Source organism: Oncorhynchus gorbuscha, linkage group LG16 (genome assembly GCF_021184085.1).
Source record: "Oncorhynchus gorbuscha isolate QuinsamMale2020 ecotype Even-year linkage group LG16, OgorEven_v1.0, whole genome shotgun sequence".
In the NCBI taxonomy this organism is placed as follows: domain Eukaryota; kingdom Metazoa; phylum Chordata; class Actinopteri; order Salmoniformes; family Salmonidae; genus Oncorhynchus; species Oncorhynchus gorbuscha.
In genome coordinates, this window is record NC_060188.1 from 78,021,108 (window position 1) to 78,039,435 (window position 18,328).

Sequence of the window (18,328 nt, forward strand, 5' to 3'; positions counted from 1 at the left end):
TGGGTGTCAGATGGGAATTTCACATATCCGATTTGGTTCAGATCTTAATTTTGGTATCCCAGAAAACCTTAAGTGGTACGGGGTATTTGAGGTAAATACAGTTGAAGTCGGAAGTTTACGTACACCTTAGCCAAATACATTTAAAGTAAGTTTTTCACAATTATTGACATTTAATCCTAGTAAAACTTCCCTGTTTTAGGTCAGTTAGGATCATCACTTTATTTTAAGAATGTGAAATGTCAGATTAATAGTAGAGAGATTTCACGATCGTCGTATGAAGCGGACCAAAATGCAGCGTGGTTTGTGTTCATGATGATTTTTTATTAAAAGACAGCACTGAACACTGAATACAAACTAATACAAAACAATAAATTAAATAACGACCATGAAGCTATACTGAGAACGGTGCTGACACAAGCAACTAACATAGACAATCACCCACAAACAAACAGTGAAACCCAGGCTACCTAAGTATGATTCTCAATCAGAGACAACTAATGACACCTGCCTCTGATTGAGAACCATACTAGGCCGAAACATAGAAATCCCAAAATCATAGAAAAACAAACAGACTGCCCACCCCAACTCACGCCCTGACCATACTAAATAACGACAAAACAAAGGAAATAAAGGTCAGAACGTGACAAGATAATTATTTATTTCAGCTTTTATTTCTTTCATTACATTCCCAGTGGGTCAGAAGTTTACATACACTCAATTACTATTTGGTAGCATTGCCTTTAAATTGTTTAATTTGGGTCAAATGTTTTGGGTAGCCTTCCACAAGCTTCCCAAAATAAGTTGGGTGAATTTGGGTGAATGCTTCAATATATCCACACCATTTTACTTCCTCACGATGCCATCCATTTTGTGAAGTACACCAGTCCCTCCTGCAGCAAAGCACCCCCACAACACGATGCTGCCACCCCCGTGCTTCACGGTTGGGATGGTGTTCTTCGGCTTGCAAGCGTCCCCCTTTTTCCTCCAAACATAACGATGGTCATTATGGTCAAACAGTTCTATTTTTGTTTCATCAGACCAGAGGACATTTCTCCAAAAGTACAATCTTTGTCCCCATGTGCAGTTGCAAACCGTAGTCTGGCTATTTTTATGGCGGTTTTGGAGCAGTGGCTTCTTCCTTGCTGAGCGGCCTTTCAGGTTATGTCGATATAGGACTCATTTTTACTGTGGATATAGATACTTTTGTACCTGTTTCCTCCAGCATCTTCACAAGGTCCTTTGCTGTTCTGGGATTGTTTTGTACTTTTCGCACCAAAGTATGTTCATCTCTAGGAGACAGAACACATCTCCTTCCTGAGTGGTATGACGGCTGCGTAGTCCCATGGTGTTTATACTTGCATACTATTGTTTGTACAGATGAACGTGGTACCTTCAGGCGTTTGGAAATTGCTCCGAAGGATGAACCAGACTTGTGGAGGTCTACAAAATAAAATTCTGAGGTCTTGGCTGATTTCTTTTGATTTTCCCATGATGTAAAGCAAAGAGGCACTGAGTTTGAAGGTTGGCCTTGAAATACATCCACAGGTACACCACCAATTGAGTCAAATAATGTCAATTAGCCTATCAGAAGCTTCTAAAGCAATGACATCTTTTTCTAGAATTTTCCAAGCTGTTTAAAGGCACAGTCAACTTAGTGTATGTGAACTTCTGACCCACTGGAATTGTGATACAGTGAATTATAAGTGAAATAATCTGTCTGTAAACAATTGTTGGAAAAAATTACTTGTGTAATGCACACAGTAGATGTCCTAACCGACTTGCCAAAACTATAGGGGGGGGGGGGGTAGTGCAGTATGTGTGAGAGCCCAGCCTATCAAAGCATTTCATAATTACAGGTGTGAGTGCTACAGGGCGATAGTCATTTAGGCAGGTTACTTTGGAGAACAGAGACAATGGGGGTTAACTTGAAACATATTGGGATTACAGACTGGGACAAGTAGAGATTAAAAATGTCAGTGAAGACACTTTCCAGCTGGTCTGCACATTATTTGAGAACGCACCCTGGTATTCCATCTGGCCCAGTGAGTGTTTTTATTTTAAATGTGTTTATTTAACCAGGTTAGTTGACTGAGAACACATTCTCATTTACAGCAACGACCTTGGGAATAGTTACAGGGGAGAGGATGAATGAGCCAATTGTAAGCTGGGGATGATTAGGTGACCGCGACGGTATGAGGGACAGATAGGGAATTTAGCCAGAACACTGGGGTTAACACCCCTACTTTTACGATAAGTGCCATGGGATCTTTAGTGACCACAGAGAGTCAGGACACCCATTTAACGTCCCATCCAAAACATGGTACCCTACACAGGGCAACGTCCCCAATCATTCCCCTGGGGTATTTAGACCAGAGGAAAGGATGCCTTCTACTGACCCTCCAACACCACCTCCAGCAGCATCTGTTCTCCCATCCAGGGACCAACCCTGCTTAGCTTCAGAAGCAAGCCAGCAGTGGGATTCAGGGTGGTATGCTGCTTGTTTAAACGTTTTACTCACATCGGCCATTCAGAGCAAGGTCACACAGTCATCCGGAACAACAGGGGCTTTCATGCAAGTGTTGTTTTCCTCGAAAGCAAGCATAAAAGGTATTTAGCTCATTTGGGAGTTCTGCATCACCGGGCATTTCACACTTCCGTTTCCATTTGTAATCCATTATCATTTGCAAGCCCTGCCACATAGGACGAGCATTGAAGCCGGTGTAATAGGATTCCACTTTCCTGGTATATTGTCCTTTTGCATGTTTGATGTCTCATTGGAGGTCGTAGCAGGCTTTCTTGTATGCGTCCGTGTCCTGTTTCTTGTAAGCGGTAGCGCTAGCCTTTAGCCCAGTGAGGATATTGCCTGTAAATGTGTTTTTTGATTTGCATACGTTCGTATAGTCACTGTGGGGGGGACGTTGTCTATGCACTTATTGATGAAGCCTGTGACTGATGTGGTAAACTCCTCAAAGCTGTCAGAGGAATCCTGGAACATATCCCAGTATGTACTAGCAAAACCGTCTTGTAGCCTCGCGTATGCTTCATCGGACCATTTCCGTATTGAGCGTGTCACTGGTACTTCCTGTTTGAGATTTTGTTTTTATACTGGAAGCAGGTGAATAGACTCGTGGTCAGATTTGCCGAAGGGAGGACAAGGGAGGGCCATGTATACGTTTCTGTGGTTAGAAAAAAAGTGGTCTAGAGTTTTAGCACCCCTAGTGGTGCTGGAGACATGTTGGTAAAAGTGAGGTAGAATGGTTTTAAGTCTCCCCATATTAAAATCTCCGCCCATCATAAACGCTTCTTCTTGGTGAGTGGTTTATTGTTTGTTTATGGCCCTATACTGTTTGTTGAGTGGCAAAGTGGTGTTGGCTTGTGGAGGGATGTAGACAGCCATGATAATTACAGATGAGAACTCCTTCACTAGAAGCAGCACACCAGTTGTTTATGAAGAGGCAGACCCCTCTCCCTTTGAACTTGCCTGAGGCCGCCTTCATTCGATTGTGCCGCTGCATGGAGAAACCACTGAGTTCTATATACATAGGGCTCTATTTTAACAAACCTAATGCAATGGTAAATCTAAGCCCAGGAGGCGCATAAGTTCAGGGGTGTGTGAGAAATATTTTTGCAATTTTCACTATCACAATTATCGGCACACTTGCTGGCGTTGCCGTGAAAGGGCTGGATTTTGATGAATAAACAAGTTGTGGGTGTCGAGGCTTGGCCCCTCACTGGCCAATCAGAACGTGTTCAATGGCGAAATAAGTGGTTTCTGCTTCAAGTTGTGTACTTACGGTCTTTTATGTATTACCTTGGAATCAACTCCAATTCCAAAATTAGTCCACTATAGTTTGTTTAATGGCTTACAGAAATGAAATAACAAAATGTAGACCTATTTTTGCGAAATACGTTAACTTCAACCAATTTGCAGTCCACATTGTTCTAATTGCATGGCTTCAATAGCATTCACACTGATATAGGGGCTAGGCCTACTGTAAATTGCATTATGACTGAGCATGGACATGACAAACTGTCACACCTGCTCCTCTCCCCCTCTCTGGCGCTCAAGGGCGCCAGGCTGCCCTTCATTACGCACACCTGTCACCATCATTACATGCAGCTGCGTAATATTCGACTCACCTGGACTCCATTACCTTGTTGATTACCCCCTCTATATCTGTCTGCTCCTCAGTTTGTTCCCCGTGTCAGCATTGATATAGTTATTTTCCCCCTATCCACATGCTGTTCCTGTTCTGTTTCATGTCCGTTGTTTATTAAATGTTCTCCCTGTACCTGCTTCTCGTCTCCAGCGTCGATCCTCACACAAACATTGTCAATAAGCAAGATTAAATTCATTATTGATAAGGCCTAAAAAAGAGAATGAATAGTTCTAATAACATTCTAAACAAAACAAAACAACAACTTATTTTAAATAGGCTATGTCACACTTACAGGCACCATCATTTCTCCCCATGGGCATATAATATTAAAACAATGCAGACTATGGAGGTTTTTACCACATCCAAACTTGTCACAGTATCTGGACAAAGATTCAATATAAATAGAAAGAGAGAAGGCCAACTCACCTTTATACAGCTCCCAAATAGGCCTATGTTTTATGAACATAATCAGAAGAGCATAATCGCCTGAAGTTGCATTGCAAGTGTGCTACAGACGTTGACACCGTAACACCAAGAACGTGTAATAACATTTTACGAAAAAAAAGCTATCAGTTTATAAAAACTACAACAACACTAAATATATGTAAAATGAAATGATATCATGAAAACAGCAGGATAAAAAAGACGCGCATTGCTATTGAACCAGCCTTCGCTATATTAGGCCTAAGGGAGGGCTTGGGTTTTAAACATATGGAACGGAAAACAAGCACTTTTTACAGGTTACAGATAACTTCTAAATATGAGGTTCACCTTATTCACATAGGTTCTCATCTCTCGTTTCATGATGGGCATGGACACGTAGCCTACATTATGGAAGAGGGTTTACGCACGCCCAAAACGGGACCCGCAAAAAAATCATATGGGCCAGCCTACAATGCATAGATAAAAAGGTAATGTCAGCTCTGTGTCACTTCTCTCAAACATTAAATTTTAAAAAAGCTTTGGTGATTAAGATTTATTTTCAAGCGGCCTCAGGAGCCAAACCCTTTATCGACAGTCTTGACTACTTCGCCATTGCATTGGGCAGACAAAATAAGCCTTAATTGAGAGGAAGGGAGGCTATGCTTGGTTTTTAATTAAATACAATTAAATGTGAAAAAAAACGTTTCGTTTTTTATGCTTCTAAATACAAAGTATACAGGCACCAATAGCACATGAGGCTATTCTTATTCCATGGGCATATGGGCAGTGTGCATCACTGCTGGATAGGCTGCTTTTACGCTGTGGAAATTAATGCCATAACCAACTGCATTACCGCTAAAACCTGCTTTTGATTGGTCTTGACCCTATCAGCGCTGCCTGAAGTTAGCACTTTGGATCATATTTTTAAGGACACGCCTAAAATATTTCCACCCCGCGCATCTGAGCGCAAGCGAGCAGATATAAAACAGGTAAATTGCCGAACCTGGCGTTACGGCTGGAAAATGCCACTGCGCCAGTTTTTACATAACGAAATTGCAAATTAACGTGCATTTTATACTAGCGCCGCCTTAACGCCAGCCGAAAATTGAGCCCAGAGAGCCATCCAGCCACGTCTCTGGAAGGCATACAATATTGCAGCTTTTCAAGTCTCTCATGTAGGAGACTCTCGATCGAGGCTCATCCATCTGATTCTCAGTGACTGGACATTTGCCAATGGAATGGAGAGGAATGCCGGTTGATTTTCTCTTCGTCTCAGTCTCACCAGGATTCCAGCTCATCTACCGCGCCTATGCATGCAGTGTTTTGGGTATACCATGAAACGTATGTATTAATACGCATGTGTGAATTGGAATGTGTTTTTTTGCATATCCCAACTCTCCCTGAGAAACCCTCGGACAGTGGGGTCATGGCCAGGGTCTATGTCAGATACTCCAGTGAGTGTAATTTTCCTCAATATTAGGAGTTGATATTATGAATGAAGATATTATCCTCTTTTCTACTGTAGGTATGTAGTTCAAAATGTGTGTATTATGTTGTTGCTAGCTATAGTCATAAAAAAACACTTTAAAAAAATACATTTTTGCAGACCCCCTGCAGTACCTCTGTGACCACCCTATGTTGAAAACCCCTGCTTTTAATATGATGCAAAACAGCTCATTGAGAACTATTATTATAGTTCAAAGTAAATCCACAGAGTAACTGACACAAGAAAGCCAATTATAGTTAGTTGAAAAAACTGTAACTTGTGCAGTAGTGGGTGACCTCACTGCAAGGAAAATGTATTCCCCTGTGAAGTAGAGTATAATTAGTGAATAATACCCCTGAAATCAGGCCACGTAACCACTTAGAAGTAAAACTGGCAGCAAACTGGCAGATAAATGAATGAATGGAAATTTACTCCAATTGAGAATATGTTTTTTAGTGATCCAAAAATGCACAAATCATTCTGTGGGATGTCAAAATCTGCACAATGCTGACACATATCTTTCATGTATCAAATTCAAGTGTTCATTTACGTTTCATGACCTGCACGATAACAGTAGAGGTAAAATGCCTGTAGCCAGTCCTGTAGAATTCAATGAGGGGCACTTTTCACGGGGCCCTGCCCCCCATCACCACCACCACCAATTGCTATTGAATCTGCAAGGGAGCCTTGCATTCATTGTTTATTCTTCAAAGTTCCAGTCCAGACAATATCAAGTCCAGGCCTAAATACCTTTGCACTGTTAAAATGGAAAGTGGGGCTGCCAATAGCTGAAGAGTGTCATTAGTTTGCCAGTCACACACAATGCTTTGGCAGTCCTTGTTTACTTCCGGGTTGGAGCGAGTGATCGCATCCGCACTTCGCTCCGCAGGTAGTATAACTTTTTCATTACATTTCATTATAGTACAACGGTTTGATTTGTCTAATCTTAGCAATTTCTTCTTAGCTAGCTACATAGCCGTCTTTGTATCAAAGATAATTGCGTAATTATCGTATTTTCGTCGTCCTAACGTAGTCTACACTGCTATCTGCCCAGCAGCTAGCCAGCTAGCAAACGTCCACCGTTTACCGAATAGCAGCACTGTAGACACTATTACACTCAACTGAACGACTTGATTAGTGTAGTGTTAGCTAGCTACATAGTTGTCTTTGCTGTCTTCGTATTCAAGATAATTGTGTAGTTTAGAGTGTGTAGTCTTAGAGTGATTATCTTAATTTACCGAGGTTAGCTAGCCAGCTATTTGTCGTCCTTAACGTAGGACACACTGCTAGCTAGCCAACAGCTAGCCAACGTCTACCGAATAGAACTTCCGCACTCAACCACCCGGTCGCATTCCGCTTTGCTCCACAGGTAGTATCACATTTTCATTTCATTTCATTACAGTACAACGGTTTGATTTGTTTGATCGTAGCTAGCTACATAGCTAGCTACATAGCCGTCTTTGTATCAAAGATAATTGTGTAGTCTAGAGCGATTTTCTAGGTTAGCTAACCAGCTATTGTCGTTCTTTTAACGCAACGTAACGTAATCAACACTGCTAGCTAGCCAGCTAGCCCCCGAATAGCAGCACTGTAGAAACTATTACACTCAATGGAACAACTTGATTAGTGTAGTGTCAACAACGCAGCCACTGGCAGCTAGCCTACAAAGTCAACAACGCAGCCACTGCCAGCTAGCCTACTTCAGCAGTACTGTATCATTTTAATCATTTTAGTCAATAAGATTCTTGCTACGTAAGCTTAACTTTCTGAACATTCGAGACGTGTAGTCCACTTGTCATTCCAATCTCCTTTGCATTAGTGTAGCCTCTTCTGTAGCCTGTCAACTATGTGTCTGTCTATCCCTGTTCTCTCCTCTCTGCACAGACCTTACAAACACTCCACACCGCGTGACCGCGGCCACCCTAATCTGGTGGTCCCAGCGCGCACGACCCACGTGGAGTTCCAGGTCTCCGGTAGCCTCTGGAACTGCCGATCTGCGGCCAACAAGGCAGAGTTCATCTCAGCCTATGCCTCCCTCCAGTCCCTCGACTTCTTGGCACTGACGGAAACATGGATCACCACAGACAACACTGCTACTCCTACTGCTCTCTCTTCGTCCGCCCACGTGTTCTCGCACACCCCGAGGGCTTCTGGTCAGCGGGGTGGTGGCACCGGGATCCTCATCTCTCCCAAGTGGTTATTCTCTCTTTCTCCCCTTACCCATCTGTCTATCGCCTCCTTTGAATGCCATGCTGTCACAGTTACCAACCCTTTCAAGCTTAACATCCTTATCATTTATCGCCCTCCAGGTTCCCTTGGGGAGTTCATCAATGAGCTTGATGCCTTGATAAGCTCCTTTCCTGAGGACGGCTCACCTCTCACAGTTCTGGGCGACTTTAACCTCCCCACGTCTACCTTTGACTCATTCCTCTCTGCCTCCTTCTTTCCACTCCTCTCCTCTCCTCTTTTGACCTCACCCTCTCACCTTCCCCCCTACTCACAAGGCAGGCAATACGCTCGACCTCATCTTTACTAGATGCTGTTCTTCCACTAACCTCATTGCAACTCCCCTCCAAGTCTCCGACCACTACCTTGTATCCTTTTCCCTCTCGCTCTCATCCAACACTTCCCACACTGCCCCTACTAGGATGGTATCGCGCCGTCCCAACCTTCGCTCTCTCTCCCCCGCTACTCTCTCCTCTTCCATCCTATCATCTCTTCCCTCTGCTCAAACCTTCTCCAACCTATCTCCTGATTCTGCCTCCTCAACCCTCCTCTCCTCCCTTTCTGCATCATTTGACTCTATGCCCCCTATCCTCCAGGCCGGCTCGGTCCTCCCCTCCTGCTCCGTGGCTCGACGACTCATTGCGAGCTCACAGAACAGGGCTCCGGGCAGCCGAGCGGAAATGGAGGAAAACTCGCCTCCCTGCGGACCTGGCATCCTTTCACTCCCTCCTCTCTACATTTTCCTCTTCTGTCTCTGCTGCTAAAGCCACTTTCTACCACTCTAAATTCCAAGCATCTGCCTCTAACCCTAGGAAGCTCTTTGCCACCTTCTCCTCCCTCCTGAATCCTCCCCCCCCTCCTCCCTCTCTGCAGATGACTTCGTCAACCATTTTGAAAAGAAGGTCGACGACATCCGATCCTCGTTTGCTAAGTCAAACGACACCGCTGGTTCTGCTCACACTGCCCTACCCTGTGCTCTGACCTCTTTCTCCCCTCTCTATCCAGATGAAATCTCGCGTCTTGTGACGGCCGGCCGCCCAACAACCTGCCCGCTTGACCCTATCCCCTCCTCTCTTCTCCAGACCATTTCCGGAGACCTTCTCACCTCGCTCATCAACTCATCCCTGACCGCTGGCTACGTCCCTTCCGTCTTCAAGAGAGCGAGAGTTGTACCCCTTCTGAAAAAACCTACACTCGATCCCTCCGATGTCAACAACTACAGACCAGTATCCCTTCTTTCTTTTCTCTCCAAAACTCTTGAACGTGCCGTCCTTGGCCAGCTCTCCCGCTATCTCTCTCAGAATGACCTTCTTGATCCAAATCAGTCAGGTTTCAAGACTAGTAATTCAACTGAGACTGCTCTTCTCTGTATCACGGAGGCGCTCCGCACTGCTAAAGCTAACTCTCTCTCCTCTGCTCTCATCCTTCTAGACCTATCGGCTGCCTTCGATACTGTGAACCATCAGATCCTCCTCTCCACCCTCTCCGAGTTGGGCATCTCCGGCGTGGCCCACGCTTGGATTGCGTCCTACCTGACAGGTCGCTCCTACCAGGTGGCGTGGCGAGAATCTGTCTCCTCACCACGCGCTCTCACCACTGGTGTCCCCCAGGGCTCTGTTCTAGACCCTCTCCTATTCTCGCTATACACCAAGACACTTGGCTCTGTCATAACCTCACATGGTCTCTCCTATCATTGCTATGCAGACGACACACAATTAATCTTCTCCTTTCCCCCTTCTGATGACCAGGTGGCGAATCGCATCTCTGCATGTCTGGCAGACATATCAGTGTGGATGACGGATCACCACCTCAAGCTGAACCTCGGCAAGACGGAGCTGCTCTTCCTCCCGGGGAAGGACTGCCCGTTCCATGATCTCGCCATCACGGTTGACAACTCCATTGTGTCCTCCTCCCAGAGCGCTAAGAACCTTGGCGTGATCCTGGACAACACCCTGTCGTTCTCAACTAACATCAAGGCGGTGGCCCGTTCCTGTAGGTTCATGCTCTACAACATCCGCAGAGTACGACCCTGCCTCATACAGGAAGCGGCGCAGGTCCTAATCCAGGCACTTGTCATCTCCCGTCTGGATTACTGCAACTCGCTGTTGGCTGGGCTCCCTGCCTGTGCCATTAAACCCCTACAACTCATCCAGAACGCCGCAGCCCGTCTGGTGTTCAACCTTCCCAAGTTCTCTCACGTCACCCCGCTCCTCCGCTCTCTCCACTGGCTTCCAGTTGAAGCTCGCATCCGCTACAAGACCATGGTGCTTGCCTTCAGAGCTGTGAGGGGAACGGCACCTCAGTACCTCCAGGCTCTGATCAGGCCCTACACCCAAACAAGGGCACTGCGTTCATCCACCTCTGGCCTGCTCGCCTCCCTACCACTGAGGAAGTACAGTTCCCGCTCAGCCCAGTCAAAACTGTTCGCTGCTCTGGCCCCCCAATGGTGGAACAAACTCCCTCACGACGCCAGGACAGCGGAGTCAATCACCACCTTCCGGAGACACCTGAAACCCCAACTCTTTAAGGAATACCTAGGATAGGATAAAGTAATCCTTCTCACCCCCCCCCTTAAAAGATTTAGATGCACTATTGTAAAGTGGCTGTTCCACTGGATGTCATAAGGTGAATGCACCAATTTGTAAGTCGCTCTGGATAAGAGCGTCTGCTAAATGACTTAAATGTAAATGTAATGATGTTAAATGAGAATCCAGGCTGGGCAGACCAGCACTGTCTAGGAGAGCAAGACAGTCACTAAGGCGTATCCTCTTTGTGATGCTCAATGTCCACGTTAGAAGATCTAACAGACTTAAAAGCAAACAAAGCCAACTCATGCTGGTATCTTACGTGATTTTTAGCCTCTTCACGCTTATTAGACTTTTCCTAAAAAATACCATTGACTAAACAAATTACTCAAAATGCAAACTTGCGTACTTGCTACGTCTTGCACGACTTGCGGCGGACTGTTGCCCCCCCTTGAAGCACGGCAGTGTATACAGAATTGTCTTGTTGAGGCAACACTCTTACAGTATAAATGGTATGTTGCCACCCCTTGAAGCACGGCAGTGTAAACAGAATTGTCTTGTTGAGGCAACACTCTTACAGTATAAATGGTATGTTGCCCCCCCTTGAAGCACGGCAGTGTATACAGAATTGTCTTGTTGAGGCAACACTCTTACAGTATAAATGGTATGTTGCCCCCCCTTGAAGCACGGCAGTGTAAACAGAATTGTCTTGTTGAGGCAACACTCTTACAGTATAAATGGTATGTTGCCACCCCTTGAAGCACGGCAGTGTAAACAGAATTGTCTTGTTGAGGCAACACTCTTATAGTATAAATGGTATGTTGCCCCCCCTTGAAGCACGGCAGTGTAAACAGAATTGTCTTGTTGAGGCAACACTCTTACAGTATAAATGGTAATAGCAGAACAATGTTTTTGAAACAGCTGAAATGTATGTTTGAGACTTGTTTTATTGAGTTTTTACTTGTTACTTTCTGAAATTTTTGCAGTAACTGTCGGCTGCACTGAGCCACGTAAAACTATGGAAGGCAATCCCTACCACCAAAACATGTCAAATGTAGATCATACAAATAGGATATGTCCTAGAGTGGTGGTGGTGGGGGGGGTTGTTTTCTTTGGGCCCAGAGTTTTTCCTAATCTGGTAGTAGGGTAACCTTGTCATGCAGGTGATAGAGGACCCAAAAGCGACTTAACAGAAACAGAGTTTATTCAAGTCCAAACAGGGAATAACAGAAATCCTCTAGTCTGTAGAGGGGAATAACAAGAGAAGCGGCCACAGACTGCAGGTCGCTTCGGGTAGGCGCAGGCCGTAGTTGACAGAGACACCTGCTCACACGCAGCATCTGATGAAGGCAAAAAACACGACAGGACAGGGCGAAACACAATCACAGCACGGTGAATACTAAACAAGGAACCGACGGGACAGGAACGGAACACAAAGGAATAAATAGGGACTCCAATCAGGGGAAAGGATCGGGAACAGGTGTGGGAAGACTAAATGATGATTAGGGGAATAGGAACAGCTGGGAGCAGGAACGGAACGATAGAGAGAAGAGAGAGCGAGAGAGTGAGAGAGGGAGGGGGAGAGAGAGGGATAGAAAGAGGGAAAGAACCTAAAAAGACCAGCAGAGGGAAACGAATAGAATGGGGAGCACAGGGACAAGACATGATAATAAATGACAAACATGACAAACCTAACCAACTCTGGACCCTAGTTGTAGCGTATGACATAGTAATACATTTAAAAAAAATAAAAACAACTCACCAATCAGGCCTTTATGATAGAGTGGCCACTCCTCAGTAAAAGGCACAGCCCACTTGGAGTTTGCCAAAAGGCACCTCAAGGACTCTCAGACCATGAGAAACAAGATTCTCTGGTCTGATAAAACCAAGATTGAACTATTTGGCCTGAATGCCAAGTGTCACTTTTGGAGGAAACCTAGCACCATCCCTACGGTGAAGCATGGTGGTGGTTGCATCATGCTATGGGGATGTTTTTCAGTGGCAGGGACAGAGAGACTAATCAGGATCGAGGGAAAGATGAAAGGAGCAAAGTACAGAGATTCTTGATGAAAACCTGCTCCTGGGCGCTCAGGCTCTCAGACTGGGGCGAAGGACAACGCCCCTAAGCACACAGCCAAGACAGCTCAGAAGTGGCTTCAGGACAAGTCTCTGAATGTCCATGAATGGCCCAGAGAGAGTTCGGACTTCAACCTAAACGAACATCTCTGGAGATACCTGAAAATAGCTGTGCAGTGACACTCCCCATCCAACTTGACAGAGCTTGAGAGTTCTGCAGAGAAGAATGGGAGAAATTCTCTAAATACAGGTGTGAAAAGCTTCTAGTGTCATACCCAAGAAGACTTGAGGCTGTAATCGTTGACAAAGGTGTATAAACAAAGTGCTGAGTAAAGGGTCTGATATTTCAGTTTTGTCTAAAAACCTGTTTTTGATTTGTCAACATGGGATATTGTGTTTAGATTGATGAGGAAAAGAAACAATTTAATCAATTTTGGAATAAGGCTGTAACATATCAAAATATGGAAAAAGTGAAGGGGTCTGAATACTTTCCAAATGCACTGTATATTCGTGTGAGAGAGTTCATTGTTCATTTTTGATAGGGTGATGTTACTTGATGAAGCAACATGCTGTTATAACAACTGTGCTTTTATCTTGAAGCTAACATGTAATGATAGTAGCTTACAGACAGGAAAATAAACACTTTAATTGTCTGCACATACATGCTTGTGAATTGTTGCATTATTCAACAGTGTAATATGTTTTGGTTGCATTATTCAATATTGTAATATGTTTTAGAATAAAAATCTATGTCATTGTTAAGTAGGTTGTGCTTACTAGTTAGTGGTTACTGTGTATTTACAGTCAATTTGAGCTGCGGACCAAGAATGTTGTGTTGCCCGCCACAATGAAAGATAAGGTAAGGATTTAATGTGAATTGAAAGGTAGAAATCTCTTTCGACACCCCGCTCCTCAGATTGCTTCATATCTCGTAATGAGAATAGGGTATTAGTGTTAGTCTGTGTCAGGGGCCCACAGTTTGACTGCAAAGCCATGCTCACCACACAGCTGACCAATTTTCCTTGTAGTAAGAAAAGGGTTATTATCTATGACCCTAGTGGCCTCAAGCAGGGATGAGGTTAATTCCATAAATTAAATTCTCTCTCCTGGTAAATTCCCTATTATTCAATTCAAATTCCAGGTCAGTCTTTAAATTCTAAGATATTTCAATTCCTCTCAATTCCCATGTTAGGTCAATTCCAATAATTCAATTCCCAATTTAATATCATCCCCAACAATTCCACAAATTAAAATTCTATTCCCTCAAACTTTCATGCTGATCATGTCAGCGCTATATGGAAATATAGAAATACAAGTAGAAATGTTTTCAAAAAAATCCTGCAATCCATTTTTTGATAAGGGTATTCATTCCATGAATTGGGAAATGTACAAATACTCAATTTCAAATATATATATTTTTACAATTACAATTAAATTACAATTCAATCAGCCCAAACAGTTTCATTTTAATTCCATAACTTGAAGATTGAATTCAATTCAAATTTCAACAATGTAAATGATCCACTTTATGAGGAAATTCAAGAATTTAATCTGGTAGGTAGCCTAGTGGTTAGAGCGTTGGACTAGTAACTGAAAGTTTGCAAAATCGAATCCCTGAGCCGACAAGGTAAAAATCTGTTGTTCTGCCCCTGAACAAGGCAGTTAACCCACTGTTCCTAGGCCGTCATTGAAAATAAGAATTTGTTCTTATCTGACTTCCCTAGTTAAATAAAGGTAAAATAATAAACATTTTTTTAAAAGCCAGTTGTCATGTCTTCAAATTGTGTTCTCTGTTTCCAAAAAGTGGGGGACTCCACTCCACCATGCTCCATCCATCTCCCCATCCACTGCTAAAGGAGTTATATAATGGCATCGGCTAATGACATCAGAAATTACTCACACAGGGCTAATCCATGGGATGGGAAGAACATTTTCAATACAATTACTCCCACACCCCATGGTCCGGAGCTGAGAAAGTGCTTTACTGTATTTCACTCTCACATGTACAGAGCTCGCCTGTACAGGCCCTTCCGGAGCAGTGAAGACATCAACAACATGTCCTGTTTGTTGACCTGTCAAAAGAGAGCTGTCTGTCATAATCCAGGTGGAACCAGGAATTCCCCAGGGCAGCTGTCTAGGCCCCTTACTTTTTCCAAACTTACAAATGACATGCCACTGGCTTTGAGTAAGGCCAGTGTGTCTATGTATGAGGATGACTCAACACCATACACGTCAGCTTCTACAGCGATTGAAATTACTACATCACTTAACAAAGAGCTACAGTTAGTTTCAGAATGGGTGGCAAGGGATAAGTTAGTCCTAAATCTTTCAAAAACTAAAAGCATTGTATTTGGGACAAATTATTCACTAAACCCTCAACCTCAACTAAATCATGTAATGAATAATGTGGAAATTGATGTGAAGTTGAGGCGACTAAACTGCTTGGAGAAACCCTGGATTTTAAACAGTCATGGTCAAAACATATTGACACAACAGTAGCTAAAATGGGGAGAAGTATGTCTATAATAAAGTGCTGCTCTGCCTTCTTAACAGCACTATCAACAAGGCAGGTCCTACAGGCCCTATTTTTGTCACACCTGGACTACTGTTCAGTTGTGTGGTCAGGTGCCACAAAGAGGGACTTAGTAACCACAAAACACCAGTCTTACGTGAACAGTGAAGAGGCGACTCCGTGATGCTGGCCTTCTAGGCAGAGTTGCAAAGAAAAAGCCATATCTCAGACTGGCCAATAAAAAGAAAAGATTAAGCTGAGCAAAAAGAACACAGACACTGGACAGAGGAACTCTGCCTAGAAGACCAGCATCCCGGAGTTGCCTCTTCACTGTTGATGTTGAGACTGGTGTTTTGCGGGTACTATTTAATTAAGCTGCCAGTTGATTACTTGTGAGGTGTCTGCTTCTCAAACTAGACACTCTAATGTACTTGTCCTCTTGCTCAGTTGTGCACCGGGGCCTCCCACTCCTCTTTCTATTCTGGTTAGGGCCAGTTTGCTCTGTTTTGTGACGGGAGTAGTACACGGCGTTGTACGAGATCTTCAGTTTCTTGATAATTTCTCGCATGGTAGAGTCATAATTTCTCAGAACAAGAATAGACTGACGTGTTTCAGAAGATAGTTCTTTGTTTCTGGCCATTTTGAGCCTGTAATCGAACCCACAAATGCTGATGCTCCACATACTCAACTTGTCTAAAGAAGGCCCGCTTTATTGCTTCTTTAATCAGAACGACAGTTGTCAGCTGTGCTAACATAATTGGAAAAGGGTTTTCTAATGATCAATTAGCCTTTTAAAATTATAAACTTAGATTAGCTAACACAACGTGCCATTGGAACACAGTAGTGATGGTTGCTGATAATGGGCCTCTGTACGCCTATGTAGATATTCCATAAAAATCTGCCGTTTCCAGCTACAATAGTCATTTACAACATTAACAATGTCAACACTGTATTTCTGATACATTTTTTGTTATTTTAATGGACAAAAATGTAGCTTTTCTTTCAAAAATCTCAAACTTTTGAACAGTAGTGCATAATAAATACAAATGTCAAGCAGGGAATTTTTCAACCATCTGTTCAAGTTCAGGTCCTTCTTCGTTTGCAAGGATTTGTTGTGATTGTCATTTCATATATTTACTATACAATAGAAAACCGAAACAGAAAATGGTGAGCGTTTTGTTTTTATAGACAATTTCACGAGGCACTGTCATGAGGCACTGTCGAACACAAAGTCCATTGAAAGATACAAGCTGAATCCCATTGACTGATGGTTGTCTATGACTTTTCCTGGTTTACCTTATGTGGTGTGAATTAGTCTTGCCTTATTCTCAGCACTTAACACTGACCTCATCTGTCAGCCCCACCTGTGGTCCAAAGGTCTGGCCCCTCCCTGGGGTTTCCCTCAGTCAGATAAGGAGGGCATTGTATGCATCTATGCTCCTAGACACAAACAGCAATGGAATACTATTATAACGCTAAGGACTTTTGGGAGTGAGTGATTTGGAATGTACAGATAACAAATCGGTTAATTATATCCCTATGACTGTGTCATAGCAATTGTCTTTCAATGTACCCAGGCATAAGTTTTATGTTCTTTAACTGTTTTTTTGTTGTTGGGAGTGCCTGCTAAAGGAATAGTGCACATGCATGAACTTGAAATTGATATGCTAGTGTAAGGCCTAATTAAGACAGGTGATTTTTTCATGGCTGCCTTAATTATGCAGCAAGACATTGGTGTCACAATGTGGTAAGAAGGAAGACTTGCACATCTGCATAAAAGGTGCCATATAAGAGCCTGTGCAAAACTGGGTGAAGTTACAGTTGATGTCAGAAGTTTACATACACCTTACCCAAATACATTTAAAGTCAGTTTTTCACAATTCCTGAAACTAAAAATTCCCTGTCTTAGGTGACTGCCTGCCAGACAAGAAAAAACAAATATGATGGCTTACACAGCAATAAAGCTGCATTTTTAATCTTTCAGATCCATTTGGGTCTGATAGAGACCTGACCCAATTTGGATCAGATTCTCCCTCATTTCTTATATATTTTGGGTCAAATCTGATTCATGATCTGATCCACCTCGGAACCAAATCAGATCAGTATTGATTTTTTATTTTATTTACAGGACCTGTGGGTGTCAGATGCCATCTATTTTGTTAATAGCTCCCTCCTGCAGCAAAGCACCCCCACAACATGATGTTGTCACCCTCGTGCTTCACGGTTGGGATGGAGATCTTCGGCAAGCCTCCCCCTTTTTCCTCCAAACATAACGTGGTCATTATGGCCAAACAGTTCTATTTTTGTTTCATCAGACCAGAGGACATTTCTCCAAAAAGTACCATGTTTGATCCCATGTGCAGTTGCAAACCGTAGTCTGGCATTTTTGTGGCGGTTTTGGAGCAGTGGCTTCCTCCTTGCTGAGCGGCCTTTCAGGTTATGTCTATATAGGACTCGTTTTACTGTGGATATAGATACTTTTGTACCTGTTTCCTCCAGCATCTTCACAAGATCCTTTGCTGTTGTTCTGGGATTGATTTGCACTTTTCGCACCAAAGTACGTTCATCTCTAGGAGACAGAACGCGTCTCCTTCCTGAGCGGTACGACGGCTGCGTAGTTCCATGATGTTCTACTTGCGTACGATTGTTTGTACAGATGAATGTGGTACCTTCAGGTGTTTGGAAATTGCTCCCAAGGATGAATGAGACTTGTGGAGGTCTACAATTATTTTTCTGAGGTCTTGGCTGATTTCTTTTGATTTTCCCATGATGTCAAGCAAAGAGGCACTGAGTTTGAAGGTAGGCCTTGAAATACATCCACAGGTACACCTCCAATTGAGGTGTACCTGACTCAAATGATCCCAACTCCTGTATGGCCAAAACTACTCTACCTCTTTAGATTCTCTACACCTTATTCCAG